The 8,892-nt window shown below is 42.9% G+C and overlaps 1 protein-coding gene across 3 annotated transcripts in view; it reads right to left on the reverse strand.

Moving 5' to 3' along the window:
- INTS6 (integrator complex subunit 6) overlaps positions 1–8,892 on the reverse strand; it is a 142,943-nt gene that overhangs the window by 31,975 nt on the left and 102,076 nt on the right. For all 3 annotated transcript variants that reach the window (XR_005884945.1, XR_005884947.1, XR_005884946.1), the window contains one exon: positions 452–596. The gene's annotated coding sequence lies outside the window, so the exon portion shown is untranslated. The remainder of the gene's footprint in view (positions 1–451; positions 597–8,892) is intronic.

The raw sequence follows: 8,892 nt of genomic DNA on the forward strand, positions 1-8,892 counted from the left end.
AGCAGCTACACTGAGTCCTTGGTCTGCCAAGAGGCCAGGAGCTTCTCTCCCAAAGTCCTCTCTGGGACAGAGCTGCTCTAAAGCCCTTACTAATCTCCTCTCCCAACCCGAACACCCTCACAACCACCTCCACAGTATACATGCATGATCTTGACCAGCAGATGACCTTTCTGATGCGGTTGGTTCAGGCCACACACACACCACCACCACTTGTCGCCGCCACCCCCACCCCCAGCATGGCAACAGCCAGCCACATCCCGGTGGTCACCTAAAAAATTCTTCTCCAATTCTTGGGAGCTTCAGGGTTCAGGACCCCATGAGCTGTGTGTGAAATTCTTCACAATGTTATCCATTCCATCAGGCGCCTGCCCATACTGCTGTCCTGTAAGTCATCTAGTAGCCAGTGGGGTCCTGAGCATCATGGGGTCATAGGAGGTCCTAGCAGTCTTACCAGATGAGCCAAGAGGGTCCTTTTGAGACAGTCCAGGCCCCTTCAGGGATGACACATACTTTTCTTCTCCTGGACAAGCCTTAGTACGGTAGAACGGCACCCTTGTTTCCTGCTCCGAGGAGACGGTAAGTCACCGCCAAGCTCTCTGTGAGAATGGTTGAAATAAATCAGCAATGCCCTCAGCTTCAGGTGAACGAAGGAGCATTAAGTGCGTTGCGCCTATGGGTAGCTCGTGTTGCCTTTTCTACTAACAACACCTGCCCATTCTTTAGGAGCGGGGCTGCCTAATGAAGATAACACTCACCTGTCCACTTACCCGCCTTGGTGGAGGCAATAAATTCAACTAAGCTACAAAATAGTGTTGATAGAGAAATACACAAGGGGTCAGCTTAACTGGCTAATCCACCTTCAGGTACCAGCATCCTACATGAGTGCCAGTTTGTGTCCCAGTCACTCCACATCCAACCCAGCTCCCTGTTTATGTCCTGGGAAAGCAGCAGAGGATGGCCCAATGCTTTGGGACCCTGCACCTGTGCAGGAGACCCAGAAGAAGCTCCTAGTTCCTAGCTTCAGGTTGACTCAGCCCTGACTATTGTAGTCATTTAGTGAGTGAACCAGCAGATCCAAGATTCTTCTCGCTGTATATCAGACTTTCCAATAAAAATAAATAAATCTCAAAAAAGAAAAAGAAATACATGAGAAAGTAACCCTGAAAGCAAGAGCTTAAAGAGAAGAAGCTCTAAACCCAAATAAATTCTTGTTCTATTTTCAACTTTAGTTAACTTCTCCTTAACTTGTTCTGTGTTTAGGATTATTATCACAAAGCCTTTAAGTTTATCCCACAGCCTCATTGGGAGGCAGCAGGATTTTGGAGCAGAGGTATTATTCACACTGGTTCTGTGCCCAAGCAGGACTACAGAGCAGCAGGGCTGGGCATTCCCATGATGCCCTCAACACACAAGCCTAGCCTTTATGATTCCATCTCTCTTTCTTGTGACTCATTCTCCTACTTCTAGCTCACAGCACAGGCTTCATGCACCTTATTTACACTTTCCATTTCTTCTCACTCAGAATCAAAATAGGAGGGAAATAAAAAAAATCAGCATTCACTCTCCTGACTGCTGCCCAGCTAACAGTGTCTCACATTCAATGACATCCCCATCAATCAGTTCTTTCCAGGCCATTTCCATCATGTGCTAATCACATCATCTGTTTTTCTTTGCGACCTCCACATTTACCATTTTATAGTCTATACATTTTCAAAAGGGAAAACACTGAGGCCTATGCTGTGGCGCAGTGGGTTAAGCCACTGGACACAACACTGGAATCCCATATGGTCCCTTCTGCTCCATTTCTAACTCATGGAAACACTTGGGAATGCAACAAAAAATGACTTGAGTACTTGGACCCTGTCATCCACATGTGAGACCTAGATGGAGTTTCTGACTCCTGAATTTGGCGTGGGCCAGCTTCAGTTCTTGTAGCCATTTGAGAAGAAAACCAATTGATGGAAGATTCTCTCTCTCTCTTTCTCTGTCTCTCTCTTTTTCTCTCTCTCTCTCCAACTCTACCTTTCAAATAAATGAATCTCTACAAAAAAGGAAAAAAAGGGAAAAAAGGAAATTCAGAGTTCAAAAGGCAAGCCATAAATCATGAGAAAGGACTTTATGCCAAGATGTACAAAAAACACTTAAAACTGAACAATAATAAGACAAATAACCCAATTTAAAAATGGGCAAAAGATCTGAACAGATATCATTTTTAAAAATCAGCACACAAATATGTACTCATAATTGCTAAAACTAGGAAGCAACCTAGTTCTTCATTAGGGAAATGGATAAACAGAATAGGTACATCCAGGCAATGGAATATGACTCAGCAACCAAAAGAAATAAGCTATCGAGCCAAAACAAACAAAGACATGGAAGAATCTTTAACATATTTGCTAAGTGAAAACGTTGATCCCAAAAGGCTGCTGTTGTACAATTCCAGCTCTTACCCATCCTGGAAAAGGTTAGGCACAAGGGGGCGGGGAAGGAGGCAAGAAGGAAGGAAAGAAAGGAGTAGACGGGACACAAATGACTTTGAGAGCAGTGAGACTACTACGTGTGTCACTGTAGTGGTGATACATGTCATGACACACTGGAGACAGTCATGGGACCAGACCACAGAAAGAGGGAGCCGTAATGGGGACCATGCACTGGACATGGTCACTGCCATTGACATGGACACTACCATGACTCAGCAGACAGACGGAGCATAGCACGAGCAATGCAGGACAGCAGTGACCGAATGTGGGCGTGCTCTGATCTAGCCAATCCTCTTGTGCAGTTTCACTATGTGTAGCAGTTAGGGGGAGTCCCTGGTACTCCAGAAACAGTAAGTAGAAAAATTCAGAAACAAATCCTTCATAAATTTTAAATAATTTTATTATGCCATATTATAAACATTAGTGTATTATATAATTATTCTATTTTGTTATTAATTATTATTCTTAAGCTCATACTGTACCTAACCTATAAATTAATCATTCATATATATATAGGAAAAACATAGCATATATCTATATACATGTATTATATATATATGTATTGTATATCCTTTATTAGGTGTTATAATAACCATGATTTCAGACATCCTAGGGCAGCTGAAAACATACCCCTTACGTGGGCCATGGTGGGTCAGCCGGTTAAGCCACTGCTTGTGATCCTACCATCCTATATCAGAGTGCCAATCCGAGTCCTGACTTTTACACTTACAATCTAACTCCCTGCTAGTACAATTAGGAAGCAGCAGATGCTGGCTTAAGTGACTGAGTCCCTGACACCCACATGAAAGACCCAGGTGCACTGCCTGGCTCCTGGCTTTAACTTGGTCCAGCCCTGGCTATTGGACCATGTGGAGAGTGAACCAGAAGATAAAAGATCTCTCTCTTTCTCCCCTCCCCCACTTTAAAATAAACAAATAAATGTTCTTAAAATGAAAGACGTATCCAGGGCCCAGCGGCGTAGCCTAGCGGCTAAAGTCCTTGCCTTGAACGCACCAGGATCCCATATGGGCACCAGTTCTAACCCCGGCAGCTCTACTTCCCATCCAGCTCCCTGCTTGTGACCTGGGAAGGCAGTCGAGGACGGTCCAAAGCTTTGGGACCCTGCACCCGTGTGGGAGACCCGGAAGAAGTTCCTGGCTCCTGGCTTTGGATCAGCATAGCATCGGCCGTTGCGCTCACTTGGGGAGTGAATCATCAGACAGAAGATCTTCCTCTCTGTCTCTCCTCCTCTCTGTATATCTGACTTTCCAATAAATAAATAAATCTTAAAAAAAAAATGAAAGATGTATCCTCTATGAAAGGGGACAACTGTACCTTCTGCTTTTTTTTTTTTGGAAGCCTAAAACAGCTCTAAAAATAGACTATTAACCAAATATGGTATTAAGTATAAAGCCTAGAAACTTAATCAAACATACACAAAGTTTTATTAAAGCAACCTATTACAGAAGATGACTTTAATAAGTAGAAAAATAGTCAATAGTCTTTAATAGGAAAATAATATTAAAATATTCTTTATTAATGTATAGATTTGGTTTCATCACAATCAAATTTTAGTTGGGTTTTGAGGTGCTTAATAAAGTTACTTTAAAATTAATTTAGAGGATCAGTAAAAGTTCCTGGAAAGCTGAATCAATCTTTCAAAAAGAACAATAAATAGAAGATACTTGCCCTGTAACTTAATAACTATCTTTTAAAGTCATAGGTAATAAAAACTGTTAAAGATTAATGAACCAACAAAATAGACATACACTTGTGAATATAGGCTAATGTGTGGATATGAGAAAAATACTGAAAACCAATGGAAAAGAGCAACCTAGATATATCAAAATTAAGTATTTCTTGCCAACAATGATAATTAAGGGACAGAGAGAAGTTACTAGGAATATCTAAAATTGAAAAGATATTTATACTAGCAAATATGCAAGAAAAAATACACAAAATAGAAAAATGGATAAAAGATATGAATGGGTAATTTTCTGAGACACAGAAAAGCAACAGACCTACCATAAAATGCTCAAGATTATCTGAGCTCATCCAAATGCAAATTAACATCAGACACATTTTGCATAGATTACACTGAAAACAAAAGGATTTGGAAAAAATAAGAAAGATATGGAGTGTCTGAGGAGGGTAGGTGTTTGTAGATGTTTCAGAACTTAGCTAAATTAAACACAAGCATAATCCATAACCTGGAAATTTCTCTCCCAGATCCTAGAGAAAACCCAACAGAATCCAAAAGAGGTGTTCAGAAGCTGGGTGCTCTGGTAAGGAGTAAAAAGCAGCCGGGATGGTCATCCTTGGGGCACTATTTAGGAAAATGTGGTCACTGCACTTGGCAAGTGGTGTCCAGCAGCTGGAGACCAAGGCTCAGACGCATGCGTGGCACCACATGGCACCCCATGAAGTTTTTCCAAGTGTAGTTTTCATTAGAATGTTATAGAACATCAGTCTAACTGCATGCACACAGAACAACAGTATACCATTTTCAAAGCATATTTTTAAGAGGAAACAAACTAGTGACAGATATTGCATGGACCAGTGTGATGATGGGCCCAACTGAGAATCACAAGCACAGCCTGCAGCACCTGAGCTAACATCAACAGCATCGAAAGATTGACTACTCATGGGGATGGAGAGGGGCTTCCAAATGAGCTCTGAGTTCAAGAACAGGGGCCTTCATTAAAGTTTACAACCCTTTTCACGAAAGCTGTGCTTTTGGCAAAGACAATATAGATTCACATGCTGGCCAGTTACATGATGGTTCCCTCCTAAGCGAGTGTCAGAGTGACCTAAACAGACCTTCCTAAAGCTAAGATAGGGAGGGGAGAGAGCATAAGTCACAGAGACTTTCCCTCACATCAGATGCCATGCTGCCTACTATGTAGAAGCTGTCTTCTTTCATTGTCACATGAGAGGCAGGTATTGTATGCCCACTTTACAAGAGGTGCCACTAAAGCTCAGAGCTATTCAGGGACTTGCCCCAGGTCTCCATTGAGAAGAGGCAGTCATGTGAAGCCAGGTCACAGTCCTCTCCACTAGAGCACGCTGGGAAGCATGGAAAGACAGGCTGCAGGACTCACTGTGAGTCAGTCTGTGCCCTGGTTACCTGTGAAGCAGAGGAGGCCATGCTGCGACTATCACTTGTGACAGCAGAAAGTCCAGGGGACCCTGTGCACCTTCCCTGTCATGAAGTGAACCTACCCACATGGTTCCCCCTTCCCTCCCAGGACTAGCCTCTATGTCCAAATCTGTGGTGCCAGGTTCCAGGCTCTCTGTGTCACCCCCTGGCTTCCTCTAGCTGTGGCCTGGCACTGCCTCCAGTGTTGACTGTGTCTCAGTCAGGTGGCATGTTCTCTTTCTTGGGTGCTCGGGTGATCTCCTCGAGGGAAGACATACGAACGAAGATTCTCTGAGTACAATCCCAGGTAAGCATCCCACACAACAAAGAGAAAATGCTCATGTGCCAATTATGCTCTAACGGAATTAAAATGCAGTGCTTCTATCCATTACATTTAGTTTGGTAGACCTCTGGGTTTGAAAGACATTTGTTTGTGCTCATAAGAAATCAACCAATGAAAATTATTAATCATAATCAGAAGGGCACTGCATGCCGGCTAAGCACAGGTAGACAGGATATGTGTCACTGGCACCGAAAGTCCTGGAATCCCATAGCCATGAGGGAAGTCCTGGAATCCCATAGCCATGACAGATCCTGAGACCTTTTCCCTGGGCCTCTGACAGACAACACCAAGACGAATGCAAAGCATTAGGCCTGGAGTCAGGTGACCTCAGTTCAAATCCTGGGTGTGCCTGGCAGGACCTGCCTTAGGTCCCTGCCTAAGACCTTCTGCTCCTCAGCGTTGACCTCCTCATCTGTAACATGGGAATCACAATACCACCCTCAGACATTATGGTGCGGACTCACTGTAAGAGTGAATGGAGGTTGCCAGAGTACAGTTATGATAAACAAATATCTGCAAGATTGCAGCCTCCCTTAGCAGTGTGACAGTCTCTACTTTGATGATTAGATTGTGTCTTCCCCAGGTTCACAGCTGAAGGCATACCCAGAAACAACCACCTTTTGCTCACCTTGAATCCAGGCCTTCAGGTGTTTAACCACTACAGCCTACCCTTACCCAGGGCTTCCCTTTCCACAGCTGCAGCAACTGATGGTTAACTGCAGTCCAATATATATATAATGGAAAATTCTAGAAATAAACAAGTCATAAGTTGAATGCTGTTCTGAGTCTCATGAGGAGACATCTTAGTGTCCTATTCTATGGGGCTCAGGACTTGGCCCATTCCCCATTCCAGTGTATCCACACTGTATACACTGCATGCCCATTAGCCACACAGTAGCTGTCTCATTTATCAGATCAACTGGTGGTATTACAGTGCTTGTACTCAAATATCCTTTATTGAAATCTATCACATCTCCGAAGTACTAGACTAATGCAAATGAGGCACCAGTACATAAAGCATGGAAGGATGCACAAACTATAGCACCATGTGGCAATACTACTAGGCACAGAGGGAAAAACACAGTCAGTACATTTAGGTAATACTTAACACTATCCAAAGAGTCAGTCACCTACTGGTGGTCTTAAAAGATCTCCTTTGAGCAAGTGAGGTTACTGTATAAGAAATGCTGATCGTACATTAGATTTCTTTGGCATTTTCCCTTGAGAATACTTTTTAAAAAGCAATTTCACACACTATGCTCTTAAAGTTAGGAAAGAATATTTGCAGAAGTCACACAGCCCAACCTCTTTGCAACTTGAGAAAATTGTTTACAAGCATCTCTCCATCCCTGCCACTAGCAAACAGTGAATCAGCTTCTGCCTCAGTAATGCCAGCCATCATGAATTTGGCAATGACCCTAGACAGCCCTTGCAAGTCACTGTGGCTCCTTCTTAACACTCAGCACTGACATCTGAAATGCATACTCGGTGGAGAAGATGCATGGTTGTTGAGCCCAGAAAGTTAGTTCCCTGCCATGTTCAGCTCAGTGTCCCAGTGAACCCAGTGAACCCTCAGTGAACCCAGCTAGCAATTAAATCCTTGTTAATGGATAGACAGATGGATGGATGGATGGATGGATGTGTGGAGGAATGGATGTGTGGGCGGATGGGTGGGTAGATGATACACCCTTTCTGGGTGCTATAGAATAAGTTACTAGGAGGAGGCATTACAGAGTGATGGATTAACCACCACTCAGGTCACACATATCCCATATTGGAATACCTGTTCAACTCCAGCTCTCCACTGATATTCCTGGTAAGTAGCAGATGATGGCTAAATAGTTGAACTCTGGCCACTCATGTGGGAAATGGAATTCCTTGCTGCTGGTTTCAGCCTGGGCTAGCCCCAGCTCTTTGTGGTCATTCTAGGAAGTGAACTGGTGAATGAGAGAACTCTCTTTCTTCCTCTTTCTCTGTGTCTCTCCCTCTGTTGCTCTGCCTTTCAGTTAGCAAATAAACTTTATTTAAAAATAGTACATTAAACATATGAATTTCTGTATCATACTCAGAGTCTGAGTTATGCAATGATGAATTTACATCTAAATTAAAGATTTGGGGAGATTTCAAATAAAACAATTATAGAACTATAACTATCCTAAGACATGTAATTTACCTTAGACTTGAGTGTCAGCTGTAAAATTCTGCTTTCAAGTAAGTAATCTACTGATTATAGGCATATGGAAAGCTTCAGATAAAAATAAACCCATTAATTTTTAAAATATTAACACTAACAGATGCCTGAGAAATAATTGCTAGAATTGTCTTCATTTCCTTTCCCTTCATCTTTACCCAAACAGAATCTCTCATCTAATTTGTACTTAATACAACTAAGACCATCATAGCAATGTGAGCAATCCTGGATTTATTTCAAGGATAGACTTTTGATAGGACCTGTGATATTTACAGCATGATCTCTTTCTCAAAGTTGTGGACTTTAGTGTTGCCACTGAGAAAAGCAGAATTGTTTGTAGTGATTGCATTACTGATAAATAATGAGTGCATTCACTTTTCTTAATAATAAGGGAAGTCGCCCTGCTCCAATCTGACTGAGCCATGGCCCACATTTTTTCTTCCTCTTTTGCAGCATTCCCTTTGCTACAAGTTTCCAGTCCTGCCCAATGACTGGTTTATTGTTTGTTCCACAGGAGGAGGGGAAAGCATTAGGTACCTGGTACCCAGCAAAAGCCTAGACTCAAGGGTTATCAGTGGAATTCCTCAAAGTGACAAAGGGCTAGGAGAAGGGTTTCTTGCTGGCACAACCAGGTCACAAGCCTAAGAAGGCTTGACAGGCATGGCTGGCTCTATCCCCAGGGCTCCACTCTGTTCCCGATCTGGGCTTTGCTGCTCCCCAGGGCTGGGCCACTTCTCCT

The sequence above is a fragment of the Ochotona curzoniae genome, unplaced genomic scaffold, assembly GCF_017591425.1.
Source record: "Ochotona curzoniae isolate NIBS_2020 unplaced genomic scaffold, NIBS_Ocur_1.0 contig_64, whole genome shotgun sequence".
Taxonomy (NCBI): Eukaryota; Metazoa; Chordata; class Mammalia; order Lagomorpha; family Ochotonidae; genus Ochotona; species Ochotona curzoniae.